Source organism: Crocodylus porosus, unplaced genomic scaffold (genome assembly GCF_001723895.1).
Source record: "Crocodylus porosus isolate Cpor-Errol unplaced genomic scaffold, CroPor_comp1, whole genome shotgun sequence".
Classification (NCBI taxonomy): Eukaryota; Metazoa; Chordata; order Crocodylia; family Crocodylidae; genus Crocodylus; species Crocodylus porosus.
Window position 1 is genome coordinate 5,115,536 of NW_017728923.1, and position 15,062 is coordinate 5,130,597.

Here is a 15,062-nt window from a genome sequence, read left to right on the forward strand (position 1 = left end):
TAGGTGGCCATCAGATCACCCCTGAGCCTGCGCTTTTCCAGGCTAAAGAGTCCCATGGCGCTCAGCCTGTCATCGTAAGATCTGTTTTCCTGACCTCTGATCATGACTGCTGCTGAACATCAGTTTTATGTTTTCAGAGGACTATTCACAGTAATACCAAAATCCCTTCCCTGAGTAGTAATAGCTCACATAGAGCCTATTGTTCTGTATGTGCCTTTCAGATTATTTTTTCTCCATGTGCATCACTGCACATATCAGCATTAAACTACATCATCCATTTTGGTGTCCATTCACTCAGATTTACAGGGTCCCTCTACAGTTCTTCACAGCTCACTTTGTTTTTTACCACCTGAATAATTTGATGTCATCTGCAAACTTGGGCACCTCACAATTCACATCCCCCTTTCAAAATCATTTAGGAGTAAATTAAACAGTACAGGCCCCAACACAGACACTTGGGAAATCCCACTTCTTACCTCACTTCATTGTGAGAAGTTGCCATTTATATCTACAACTTTATATCTAAATTTTCTTAAGCCAGTTCCTAATCCAAAAGCAGGCCTTGTGTCATATGCCATGACAACCTGGTTTCCTTAAGAGCCTTTGGTGCTTACTTTTGATCCACTGTTTACGAAACCTCACAATGTCCCACTGAGATCGACCAATGGAGAAAGTGACCTGTTTACTCTCTCCCAATTTGAGACCATGTTTACACATCAAGCCTCCCTTCCTAAATTCAATTGGTAAAACCAATTTATGTTGCAAAAGCACATCACATCTTCTAAATTATGTTAATGTAGTTCCCTTTCATCCAAAATATAACACAAAAAAATTTAAAATGTTTACAAATATATTTATTCCTAGGCTGACAATGATAGGGAGTGCTTTCCTTATATCACAGTGAGAATAAAGTCAGAAAAATTCTTGTATGCGTCCCTTGGATAGAAGGGATGATTTAGCTTGTGTAGGACCTGCTGGGATGTCTGATCACGAACACTGTACAAAGTAGTCAGTAGAGCTGACTAAGCTATGGAAAAACAAATACACAAAGGCATTTGTAAAGAAATGGGCTGAGTTTGCTTCACTGGTATTTGTGAGGTTTCATTTTCATTATTTTTAAGGATGTTTAAGGAGCTGGATGTTTATGAAAGTGTTTTTGAATCCCCAAAGCTTCACCAGTATTAGCAGGAACAATTATTCATCCAAAACCATATGCATTCAATTAGTGTCACTATTCTGCTTCAGTCAATTCAGGAAGTGAGCATTAAAAACAGTGTCACATGAGATAGGAGGTGGGTCACAAAACATGAATAACAACCAGCAAATTCTAGAAGTGAGCAGTTCACAAACAATTTGTATGCTAAAAACTGTACATCCAAACAATAAAACTACTCAAGGAAATAAGGAGCAGTATGTGGATAATTCAAAAAAAAATGAAAGGGCTAAACTCACAGAGAAATGTATCTATGGGTTCATTTACATTACTGCTCACATTCAGAATTTAAAAAATGTATTTACTGAGTGAGTTGATGGTGCCCCCAAGGACAACATTTTTCAATAAGCATTTAATTCAAAAGCAGATCCATTTTCCCTACTACTTCCCCTGCAATGCATTTTTAGCTTTCTGGATATTTTCATGAAAATTGAGAACCAGACCCTGCTGGTTATTCCCCAAGCAGTGGGTGTCATACTAGTCTGCTAGCCACATCACAGTTGGCTGCAGCCTTAAAAGCGATATGGGCCTAATTATTACTGACCTGTCATGGCACCCAGCCAAGCTGCTCACAGTAATGGCCTGTCAAAGCTCCACTCCTTGCTCAGCTTTCCAAAGGTTTAAATTAAAATGTGCCTGTTTGAATTCACACCAGTCGAAGCACAAAAGGCAGTTATGAATTCTCAAGATATAAATTTTTCAGGCAGCTTCTTAGGAAACTTGTATACATCCTTGCGCTTAGGAGACGTACATACATTCTGGCACTGTGATCTCGTTGGGTCCCCACAGGTTAGCAATGTTAGGCTTAGTTAATATGCATGAGAGACCGGAACAGCTAGATGCCACATTATGTACTGGTGCTGTGTTGGTAGATAGCAGAATTGAACCAAGCCTCTTCTACTCCAAAGCCTTGTGGTGAAAAAAAGTACTGGGCACTTGCAGTCACTAATGATCCCAGGACACTCTATAGATGAGTAGGATTAACCCTTACATCCTAACTAAATTCTGACTTAAGTGAGTTCACATTGGGCACATCTACACGTGCAATTAATACGCCTGAATTTTCTGCACAGAAAATTCAGGTGCATTAAACTGGCCAGGAGCACATCTGCATGTGCACCCAGGTTAGGAACAAATTGAGCCCAACAGGGGCAGCCTAGTCTAGTGCTGCTCCTGCCCTGATCTGCCCCCCACTGCAGCAGCCAGGGGGAGTTCCAGATTCTGGCCACAGCTGCCCAGGTGCCAGCCCCAGGTTAGCAGGGGGCATGGGGGCAGCCCCAGGCTGGTAGGGAGCATGGCAGGGTCAGCCACAGGGTGGTGGGGACTCTGGGGGCAGCCTCGGGCTGGCAGGAGGCTCTGGGCGGTGGGGAGGCGTAAGCTGTCCCCAGCTCCAGGTGCCGGTTCAAGTGGCATGGAGCTCAGGATTATCCCCAAGGTCTGGGGAGCTGACTAGGAACTTCCCCCAGAGCCAGGGCCAGCTCACACCCCTACTCCCCCGCCCCCCCACTGAAGCTCTAGGCTAAACTCCAAGCTCCGTACTGCTTGGAGCTACCCCCAGATCCAAGGACAGCTCCTCCCCCAACCCTAAGCCAAGCAGCAGTTGTGGCTCCCTGCTGCCTGGGTTGAACAGGAGCAATTTGCTCCCAGCTCATCATCTACACGTGCATTCAGGCAAATTAATGTGATGCAAAGCACCATTAGCTAGTACCTGTATCTGTCAGTACTAGCCAAGGGTGCTTTACATTAATCTACCTATCAGTAATTACCATGAGCGAGTAGACAGAGATGCTTTAGACACACCCATTGGGTACCTAAAATCCCTGTGCAATATTACCTGGGTAAAGTGCTAAAGCTGCTGGGGTGCTGTGCACTGTTAAATAGTTGCCATGTTCTTGTTTAATGTTCTTTTCAATTTGGGGCTGTCTGACAAGATCCCTGTGACTCTGCTTTGTATGTTAAATGTTTAGGGATCCTTTGGGAGGAAAATGCCTACAAAAACAAAACATAATATTACAGTGGTTCTCAATTTTTTTAGACTCAAGCACCCCTTGATAGACTCGAGGCACACCTTGGAAAATAGCAGCTTTTAGCTTTCATTTGTTTTTTGACTACAGAAAAATAATAGAGTTTTCCTGTTGTAAAGAACTCAGTCCACAGAAGATCAGAAGGCCTTTAACACTATGTATTCCTATTGGAAATCTCTGGATTTATCCTGTGACTCGGGTTTGCACATGTGACGGCACTAACATCAGTTGACAGCCCACAGCACACTTGAAAGGTTCTTGAGGCACTGCAGGGTGCCATGGCCTCCCCGCTGAGAATCACTTTATTATTATTTATTTTTAAATGCTAGTTTATCATCTCAGTGACTGCAGCCCATAAAAAACTGGTTGTTACCCAAAAAAGGGACTTTGGATACAGCTTATAAAAAACAAATGCCAATATATCTTAAACTACTGAAGCTTTCAAGACTCAGCCATTTCTTTGGTGGTTGAGAGCCTTGTTTAGTTGCAGCCACTCCTGACAGGGTTTGAAGCTTGTAGCATACATGCTCTGTAGCACATACTTGTATGTAGTTCTATTTCACTCTGTTTTATTTTTGGTTTATTTTAGTGTTAAAAAACAGAACAGGATGAAATGTTGAACTGTCATTAAAATAAAAGTACTGTATGGCAAATATTTAAACAGTCAGTGCTAACACAAAAACTGTATAGATAAAGAGCACTTATAAAGCCACAAAAAAACTAAAGAAATTGAGTCTTGAGGTTGGCTGTATTCAGACATGAAGGGACAAGAGTAGAGCTACAGTAGAGTGAGTGACACTTTTATACTACACTGGTCTACGCTTGTCTTAAACAGTCAGAGCTCTTCCTGGGACCTTCTCCTGCTTAATCATTTCCTAGTTGTACTACAGAAGCAAAAATCTCTGACGTTATCCAGGGGCCATGGGCTAGTCAGACTATGATGTTCCAGTACAGCTCAACCACAGTCCTTGTCTCACACCAGCAGGGTTTTCCCAAGTTCTCATAACCCACTTGTCTCCTTTGAACTATTCTGATGGTCCCATGACAGAACTGCTACCCCTCGCTACTGCAGGTTACCTCTGATCAAAAGCTGTTCCATCCCAATGGAAGAATTCCACGTTGGGATGCCTATGGCAGTCCATACTAACTGCAAGGAAACATCTGGAAACCCATAGCATATCTCCTCTTATCCCCAGTAAGGTGCCATGTCAAGTGTTTCCTTCTTTCTTTTAATCCCACAAAATTGTTTCCTTTCATGAAGAGAAAATAAAGATATAAAAGGACCCCACCAAAATCTTACCTCAGTTTTCTGCAGTTTTCCTCAAATCTTTCTGTGGTAGAGAAAAGAGGAAATCCCACATCCTTAGCCTCACAGCCAATGACTGCCTCAATATCCAAGCTACTTCATCAAATCTGCTGTTCTCTTTAAGGTGAGCACATGTATTTTGAGACCGTTTCCTCCATGCGACTTCAATTCATCTGCCTAGACACTCAAGTCGAGAAAGAAAACTGAAGGTATGAGCCTCCATGTTTACTGAAACCTCCTCTACCCCAACGGACCACAAGAGCGTTCTTCAGAGGACTCGAAAGACTTCTTTGTGGAGAGCAGGGACTGTCCTAGACCAATGTGAGGCTGATGTAACTGAACACAAGGCAATTATATTCACAGTGGAAGTGAATTTTGCGAATTGCCTTTCTTCACCTCATTGCTGCCGCTGTTCCAGATGAATTGCTTTCTTTCTCTCTTTCAGTTTTGCTGCTCACCTCTTCCTGTGCTGTCGGTCTTACTTGATCTTCCTTCCTGTCAATTTCAAAAGCTGCCAGACTGCAGCATATGCAAATTTATGCTAGTGTCTACTGAGAAACTGGTGGCCCCAAATCAGTAGATAATTGCCACAGTCATCCTACTCCCCAGCTAGGAGATGCAAACAGTCATCGTGCCCTCATATCAGCAAAAGACATGATGATGCTCTGATGCTTGTCATCTCAACATGGCAGAAGCATTTCCTTGCAGTGGAGTCCACGGCCATTTGAACACTTTTCAAACCAAAACAAATTTTCCTGTTTTGTGAACAGCAGCACTATGAGTTCACCTTAAAATTGGAAAATAAGGCTGTGTTTTCTTCTACTTCACACAGCTTCACCAATAGCAAATATTGTAGAAGTTAGATTAAAACTGGGTTAAAATCTCATAAAATAAAAAGGAATGCAATCTGCTGTTGTGAAACTGTGTTAGTTCTGTAAGCCCCACAGGAATAAACACTGATGTTTTTAATAGAAAATGCAACAGTTGTGTCTTGAAAACCTTGAGAGAGCTGACAGGGCAGGTACAACCTGTCCAGAGATACCTCTTTGCTCGGGTGAGTGTTATTCCATAATTATCAATTTGTCATTGAATGGACTGACCTGAGGTTTGCCACCCACTCATATGTCACAAAGAGAATACTGGTATTAAGATCCAGACATCAGTGTTTCTCATCCATAAGGTCATAACACCACAATATTTGCTAGAGGTTGTCTGAAAGAGGAAGGGCGAGAGTAAGTTCCTATTTTTATCTGTGGTCTTCCATAGAAATGGTTTTGATTAGCCACTTGTAATTAGGTTCCACTGATGTATGTTGCTTTGGAAAAAGTGTAATTTTCAGATCCTAGGATCTGGACTGGCACTTAAAAAAAATTATCACTTCATGTTAAAACTGAGCATGGTTGTTCAGTGGTTACAGAGAGATAACAGACAGGGAGCCCCACAACAACATTTTTGCCAAATAACTTGTCAGAGAGTAGTTGCATTTTAATGCTGTGGTTAAAGATCAAAAATGCTTCCTTTGAATGAATGCAGGTGCAGAGAAATGGTTACCAGTAATGATTAGGTTCACTTCATGTAAGTGATACAATGTTCTGTGCCATGTTTAAGTGAAGTAAAAGAAAAAAAATTGCATCTAAATGTATTTTATATTGAGTTGCTTAATCACATTCTGCTGTAACTAAATGAATGATACAAACACACAGCAAGTTTGTGTAGGTAGCAGTCAGTCAGGAGAGAGCACAGCGAAGAGGAGAGTGAAATATAAGCAAATGAAAACATCACATCCTGTTATGACATTTACTTGATTGGGAAGAATTTGAAACTAGCAGGCTGTCTTATTAAGGCAGTATCTACTGTGTAACAGTGAAGCTGTGTTAGAAAAGCCTGCAATATTAGTGCAGCTCTAGCCTTAAAGATACAAAAGGTCCCTATATTACTTAAAAAAAATGCTTCTTATTATTTCCCATAAGTTCTCTAATTATACCATGTGTTTTGCTTTATTTTAGACTGGCGCATCTACACAAAATGCTTTCCTGCACAGTACGCTAATCTCCTGCACAGTAAAGAGTCACCATCTAGATGTACAGGCAGTTACTGTGCAGTAAATTAGTCTACTGCATTGTTAATTTACTACCTGCAAATGCAGGCAGTAAATTGACTGTGCAGTAGTTACTGTGTGGTAACGTACATGTAGATGCTGACTGGGAGCAAGTTTGCCCGAATCAGCCCCACCACCAGGGGCCTACCTTCAGGCTTCCTACAGGGGCACAGGGCTTGGAGTTTCTCCTGCCCCGGGGCTGGGACAGCTCTTTGCCTGACCCCGTCTGGCCTTTAAACCCCTGGTGTGCCCCCAGGGCTTGTGCCACCTGATGCTTGCCTCTGGCCATCGGGTCAAGCAGCAGTGGCCCCATGCCAGCTTCAGCATGGACCCTTGAAGCCAGCCCCACCACCTGCTCTGCCTCCCATGTGCCATGTCCCTGTGCTGCAGGCACGTGCCCGGGCCCGGCAGCGCCCAGACTCTCAGCCAGAGCCCCTGAGGGCCATCAAGAGAGCCACACTGGCATCCTCTCCTACACCACACACCATGTCCCAGGGCCCCAGCTGGTCCCAGGGAAAGACTGCGGACTTCATCACGCTGTGGAGCGACGCCAAGGTCCAGAGCCAGTTTGCCCAGCATGGGTGCTCTAACACCCACATCTGTGAGGCCCTGGCGGGCCACATACAGGAGTGTGGGCACAAACGGGTGACACAGCAGTGCTGCATAAAGGGCAAGGCCCCGTGAGCGCAGTAGTTCCACATCACTGACCACAACCACTGGTCAGGGCTGCCTACAGGGCTGCCTACAGGACCCTTTACACTGCAGCCAGACCACATCCTTGTTCCCCAGGACCCTGGATGGAGCCACACCATATTCTCCAGCACAGGTGGTCTGCCAGAGCCTCTGCCACAGTCTGACAGTGAGGACTCTTTGCGGGGGGGCCCTCAGGGCACCAAGTGCAGGTCCCTGCCCACTCCCCATCCCTGGTGTCCAGCAGCTCTGGGAGCCTGGGCCAGTGACTGCCATGCCAACTCCAGGTGTGCATCCCCACTCAGGAGAACAGGCCAGGAGTGGCAGCAGCCACCATGATGAGCTCCAGCTCATCCCTGGAGGGGGCCCATGCCTGGGCAGCCACACACCATGCACCTGCATGCTGACAGGAGCCACACATTGTTGCTGCCTGAGAATACAAACTTGGGTTGCCAGTCATGCCTGCCATGCCCATCCGGGGGATAGGGCCAGGAGGGAAGGTGGTGGGCCTACACCAGCTCTCCTGTCCAGGTCTCCCACTTTATTGAGCAGCCAGAACTCTCTCAGCTAGGCAGCTAGGGGCCTGTCATATGCAGAGAAATTTGTCAATGGCAGTGGTGATCTTTTCCTTGGCTGTCGGGGTCAGGGACTTGTAGCGTAGACACACATACCCCTCCAGGAGGTGCCACATGTTGTGGGGAAGCCCAGGCTTGTCCAGGCCACTGTCAAAGCTCAGGGTCCCATACCAGGTTCCCAGGTAGACCTGGGACACCATGGCAATCAGCAGCAGCAGGATGTAATGGGTCAGGCACCCTCAGTATGCTCAAACAACTTCTTACAGTGTGACTAGGAGACTCTCAGCAGGGGCGCAGGCCACATACAGGGAGGCCCTGGCCCAGGCAGCCTCTCTGAAGAGGACTGCCAGAGCGGGGATGTTACCAGCTCATCCCAGCTGGGCAGGAGTCCCTTGCTCTCCACCCTGGCCAGTGCGGGGCTGGTGCCACAGGAGGAGACTGCCTGGCCTGCAGGAGGAGAAGGTGGGGATTAGATCTGGAGCAGCCATGGCAGCTGCTGCCAAGATCCAGCTCTGGCCCAGCCTGGGGAGGGGGTGGAGACATGGGCAACCGGTGTCTCCTGAGTCTGGGGGGGCACAAGATTGCTGACGGGGTGTCCCCCAATGGCCAATAGTCGACCAGGGGCGGTCCCCAAGAAGCCGATTGCCAAGTCCAGTACCACCAGCAGTGAAATCGGAAGTGCGCTTCCACTGGGACTTTTGGTTTTGCAGCTGGCACTTCCAGGAGGTGCGCAGCCAGTCTTAGGGGGTGCATGTGCACCTGCGTGCACCCCACACACGTCACCAATGGGCAAAGAAGGCAGTCTGCCTTTGGCAAGTACCAAGGCTGCCCACTCCCATGAAGGGAGTGGGGACAGATGGTTCAGCTGGCAGCCACCTGTGACAGAGCCCACCCAGCTAACTTAGCATGGTCCCTGGGCACCTGTGCATTCACAATCCCTGATCTGAGGTCAGGCAGTACACAGCGCCTTGGTATAGTGCATGTTATTTCTGAAATGTTGTAAACTCACAAAGAGCCTGGCTTTGCGGGTCCAGCAGCTGCATGCAGGGAAGAGGCATCTGCTGCCTCTGGGGATACACCTTCTTCTGAGTCACTGCCACCTTTGGCCAGTGCCCTCCACATGTGCCACCTTCACCAGTGGCAGATGCAAGACTGGACCCTGTTGCTGGACCAACTGGTCACTGTGGCAGAGGAGCAGCTGGCAGACTCACTGGCCTGGAGCACTAAGGACATCATGCAGGACCGAGATTGGGCTGAGTGCAAGTGGAAGAGGGACTGTGAAACCCAGGCACTCAGGAACAAGCTCCTGGCCCTCAAGGACAGGCCCATTGCCCTCCTTGAGAAGATGCTGGAGACCCAGGAGCAGCAGGCTGCCATGGTGCCCAGGGCAGTGGAGGACACAGAGGACCGCCAGGTACTGAACACCATTGTGGCCCCAGTGGTCCCCTTTGTGCCACCTGCTGCCCAGCCCCCAGCCTTGGTCCCACCTGCTCTCTAGCAGCTGCCCTGCAGCAAACCCCCCAGTGGGCTTGGGATGAGGTGCAGTAGCATGTTCAGTGGCTAGGGCCCCCTGCCTCTGCACACCCTGTCTCTGCACCCATGCACCCAAAAGGCCCCTGAGCAGGTGCCCACAGCAGAGCCAGCACCATATGCAGGCCCTGCTGGCCCTGGCCCCATGCTGGAGGAGGCGGAGCTGGTCATGCAGGCAGAGCACTGGCCACCCTCGCCCCAGAGGGAGCCCACCGCCTGCTGGCCTCACCACAGGGTCCGCACCCATAGTGGTACGGCCAGAGGCTGATGTGCTGGATGTCTGTCCTTGGGCTCCACCTCATAGGTGCCTTCACCCCACTGTCCCCCACCCTGGGAGGGTACACAGAGTACAATGAAAATAGTTTGCAAGGGGAAGAGGGTGCTTTGTTGCTGGGGTTGGTGATGGAGTCTGTTGTTCAGGAGGGAGGGTGGGATGGGTACTGTGTTTATAAAGGGAAATAAAGACTTTGGCTGAAAACTGTCCACAGTGAGCATGGTGCTGGGTGTGCATGGAGGGCCTTGAGTGGCCAGGTGACCTACAGGAGAGGGTGCAGGAGGAGGTGTTCCACAAGTACTGCTCGCACCCAGTGCCCCGGCCCCTGCTGCTGAATGTGTGGCTTAGCCAGGGCCTTGGTGTCACCACAGCTGGCACTCCCACTGCCAGGCATCCTTTGCCTGCTGCACCTCCTCCACCCACATCTTGTGGAACAGGTCCCACCAGGCCTCACAGATATTATGCAGCACACAGGCTGCTATGATGACTCAGGGAATGCTGGGCTCCACGACCTTGGGGCAGGTGGTGAGGGTGCCCCAGCATCCCTCCAGGCAGCCAAAGGCACACTTCACCAATGCACAGCTCCAGCCCAGGCACCTGTTGAAACATGATTGGTGGAGTTGAACTGGCAGGTGTATGGCTGCATGATCCAGGGCAGAAGTGGGTAAATGGAGTACCTGATGAGGAGGTGTGGGACAGACACGTTGCCCAGATGGAGGTCCAGAACACCTGAAGCAAAGCGCTCGCTCTCCACCAGAGCTGGTGGGGTAGAGTTCCAGACCACCCGGGCATCATGGGACTGCCAGCCCCACCAGCGCTGACATTAGTAAAGGCATCCTGGTGGTCTATGACAGCCCGAAGCATGACCGACTGGAAGCCCTGCCAGGTGCAGTATGGGTGATCACCCCAGAGAGGGGACCAGGGGGTGTGGTAAGTAACAGGGATGTCGGTCCCATCCAGGGCCCTGATACATTGTGGGAAGCCCAGGGCGTGGAATCCTGCCACCTTCTCCAGGGGGTCATTGATCCAGAGCACAGTGTAGCCCAACACATCTTGGAGGGTGCCACAGACCCCAGGATGGCCTCCCCAGAGGTCATCTTTCCCATCCCAAAGAAGTGGTCAACATAACCACAAACTGGTGGGTGTGATGAGCTTGAGGAGGGTGATGCCCAACCAGGTCTCTGTGGGGAAGGGTGGTGGGCTGCCGTTCCAGGTGTTATGCAGCTGGTTGAAGAGCTCCTGGAATGTGGCCTGAGTCATCCAGAAGGAGTCCATCCACAGCTTGTCATCCCAGGTGCTCTGGATGACATGGAGCCACAAGTCCTGGCTGGCCAGGGGAGCCCACAGGTAGCAAGGCTGGAGCCCTAGGAGCTCGTGGATGGCACTTGTGGTGGTGTCCATGTGTGTGTCATTGGCATCCCTACCAGGGTCTGGGAGGCAGCCCAGGGAATAGTAGGCAGCAGCTCATGGGCAGGGGGCCACAGGTGGAGCTGTAAGCCTGGCCTCAAGGCCGTGCAGCATAGTGGGGCAGACAGGGTCCAAGCTGACCTAGGCCAGATGGCAGTCACTGCAGCAGTGAAGCATAGTGAGCACAGTGGCAAATAGAAGCCCATGGCATGAGTCATTGCTGCTGGGGCCTGGGGTGGTACAGCCATCATACATTGGGCACAGGCTCTGCAGACGGAGTGGCAGACAGGGTTGTGCCATCACACTGCAGGCTACTCCAGCCCTGAAAAGCATGTGACCAGAGAACACCATGTGTCTTTTAAAGAGTGCCCCTGGCACCCAGGCAGTTGTGGCTGGAGCCTTCAGCTCCCTGTGGCTGCTGCAGGAGAGTGGTGCAGGGCAGGAGGAGGCCTGGAGCAAGCTACTCCCATAAGCAGCAAATCTGCTCCCAAAAGCCTGCATGTGTAGATGTCTGCCCAGGGCATCACTTTGGTTTCCTCCCCACTTAGAATTTCCTCCTCTCCCTGCCTGCAGCAGCTCAGTTTAATTTGTAGAGGATCACTTCAGTAAACAGCACTGTTGCTTCCTTCCGGTAGTTTGCATATCCTGACCAATCACATCTGATTGCAATGTATATGATGTCCACCTGCAGCAGCAGGACATATATGTATCAAAAGTATGATAAAAATTGCTGCTTGATTTTCTTTTTCTGAATGTGTCCAAGAGAACATGAAAGGGCTTTTAAACCAAAAATGAAATTCAATCTGCCTCTGCCAATTCTGCTTACCATACTAATTATTTGTCCTTCTTCACTGCCTTTCATTAAAAAATCTCAAAAAGCTTAACATTAATTATTTAAACCTTATGAACCCTCTGTCCTATGACATAGGTAAGAATTAGTGATGATCAAATGGAAGGTTAAGTACTTTGCCTGAGACTAGGTACAGACATTAAAACCCCCCAAGGTAGAACTGATCTAAGTTATGTGGTTTTCTGTAAGCAGTGTAGTTTAGATTGGTAGCAAACAGAATATATATTTGCCTTTGGTTGGCAAGTGGCAAATCTAAGACTAGGTTCCACCATTTTTAAACCAGTCTGTATGCTGAACTTCTGTTCTGTTATAGGTATAGACCAGTTCCCAATCACTTATACTGGTAAAAGTGTAATGTCTGTACTTGGCCTGAGTATATACATGGAATGAAATGGAAGAACTAAATTAAAGATAGGAGTTCTTACTACCAGTCTCTCCTGCTCTATCTGCAAAGCTGCTGTGTGGGCACATCTACACGAGATACTACATTGCCATAGTGACAAGCTAGGACAATGTAGCTTGTTGCTACGGCAATGTATCATCGGCAGGAACAAACTTGTGACGCTGCTGCTACTGTGCATAGCTCATTGCTACTGCACAGTAGGCTCGATAACCACTCATGCAGCACTGGGACTGCACAGTGCTGGCAGTTACTGCTCAGTACTAAATGACTTCAGTAACAACTGCACATTCGGGTGCATGTGTAGACGCTCCCTGTGTGTGATATAGTTTCTAAAGGAATGTGTAGGTCTGTGGTACTGTGATGTCGTTATGTGTCTGGTTTCTTTCTCAACAAATCTCAGGTATAATATAAGTTTTGCATTATCCCCTTGGTATACCAAAATCCAAAGAAAATAAAGTGTCTCATTTTGTCAGCTTCCCTATAAGCTGTAGCTAATAGTGTCCCACACAAAAATTAACCCAGATATACAAAACCATATCTAACAAATACACCTACACTCTTTCCCCACTAGGGAAGAGGCTGTAAGACAAAAGAAAGATGGTGTTGCCTTGGTGGGACTGCTTTTGGAATGATCTATCCAGGTGTGGTGCCAACACTTAAAAAACAATATTGAAATTTGGAAAGGATTCACAAAACAGCCTCAAAATGAGTTGAAGCTGGAAAACATGTCTGAGAGGGAATGTCCAAAGAATTTAAGGAGTCTAAACAAATCTATTAAATTTATCCAGGGGAAGGTTAAGAGGGGATTTGATGATGATCATGGTACAAGGTACACACTGCCCATGGTGTGCAGGCTGGACCTGGTACTGCAGGCAACACAGGGGACAAGTCCGAAGCATCATGTGCAACCCACACCCCCATACCAGCCCTGTGTGCTGTGTGAACTGCAAGCCTTGGGGCCAAGCCATGCTGTCTGTAGTGTGTGGGGCTGGACAGACTGCATATGTTGTGTGCCACACTGGGGGCTGCCACTGGGGGTGCGCTGACTGCTCCATGTGGTGTCCCACCAAACCGGCCCTTTGCACTGGTTCCAGTATGGCATGAGCTAGACTGGCCCCTGAGCCAGTGCACAGTGCCAGTCTAGCTGGGTACCATGTGCAGTGTGTTCCATGCCAACCCCCTGTGCTGCAAGTAGGGTGCATGGAACTGGGTCCATCCTGCATGCTGCATGCGGCATATGCAGCTGGGACCTGGGCATGGGGTCAGCCCAGTGACCCATGGGCCAGATCATACAGCTCCATGGGCCAGATCTGTGCTGTGGGCTATCTGACACCCATGAATTTGTGGGAAGGAGTGCAGGCAGGGCAGCCATGAGGGAGGGCTGGCAGAGCAGGGAGGGTCAGGGGGCTCATAGCAGAGCCCCCCACATGGCATGGGGCAGTGGGGGGCAGCAGGGATCGCCTCCCAACCTGACAGCACCTGGTGAGTGGGGGCTTTTTTTTTAAACAACTGCGAACTGGGGCAGGTAGGGCAGCCATGGTGGGGGCTGGGGAAGCAGGCTAGAATTGGAGGCAGCTCGGAGGGGGGGCAGAGAAGGCAGGGGATGGGGCCTAGCAGGGTTCCCCCATGGTCCACTCCCCCTCATCCAGCCCCACCTCCCCCACCCCCTACTTACCAGCTTGGAGTCCAGGTCCAGCTCCCTGCTGCAGCGGGCAGGGACTGCCCGAACTGCCAAAGCTCTCCGAATCTTTTCCAAATTGATTCTGAGAGCTTTGAATTGATTTGCATGTTTTAATTGGTCCCCTGATTCAATTCGGATTCAGAGATTCGGCCACCAAATCAGACCGAATCTCCTCAAATCAAATCAGCACCTGAAGCTTCGCACAGCCCTACTAGATAGCACCGGTGCATGTTTGGGCAGGCATGCTGGATCAGAGTGTAGAGTCAGGCCAGAATGCATCCACATCAGAAGGCATAGGATCAGGCTTGTGTGTGACTGGGACCAGCACATGACTGGGGGGCTGGGGTGTGGTGGAATCAGACTGGTGCACACACTGGCACTTCCATCATGTGGGGTCAAGCTGGCGTGCTGCAATATCCAGTGTACAGGTTAGGGTTGATGCATGGCCACATCTAGAACATGGTATAGGGCTGACACACAAGGTTGCGCTGGCATGCAGCCATATCTGAAGCACAGAACCAGAGCAGTGCATAAGATCGCACCTATGAACTGACCTCACATGATAACTGTGCATGGGGTCTAGCCCACAGATCAACTTCATGCCACTCATCTGGCCCACAGGGCCAGAATATTGGGCACTACTAAACTAGATGATCATATTGGTCCTTGCTCACTTTAAACTTCACAAATCTGTTAACTTCCATGTCTCCCAGTTTCCTCATCTCTGAAATGGCGCTAATATTTGTGACTACCTCACTAAAGGATTGTACAGCTTAACTCATCAATGCTAGAAAAATGCTTTGACATCTTGGAATGAAACATGCTATATTGGCATAAAGTGTATTATTTATTTATTATTATTATCATAATTGTTAGTATTGATAATATTCTACCCAGAAAATGGGTTCTTTGTCTTTTATTTGTAGTACAGACCTCTTTTACAGATTATATCACAAATCGACAGACTGCGCACAGGATGCAGGAAACCACAGGTCTCTGGGGCAGGAGTGC

At 48.7% G+C, this 15,062-nt stretch overlaps 1 protein-coding gene across 1 annotated transcript in view; it reads right to left on the reverse strand.

Annotated features, from left to right (window-relative positions):
• Positions 1-5,382, reverse strand: part of NLRC3 (NLR family CARD domain containing 3) — an 80,014-nt gene extending 74,632 nt beyond the window's left edge. The window contains exon 1 of the mRNA XM_019539994.1: positions 4,538-5,382. The gene's annotated coding sequence lies outside the window, so the exon portion shown is untranslated. The remainder of the gene's footprint in view (positions 1-4,537) is intronic.
• Between the last annotated feature and the right edge of the window lie 9,680 nt (positions 5,383-15,062).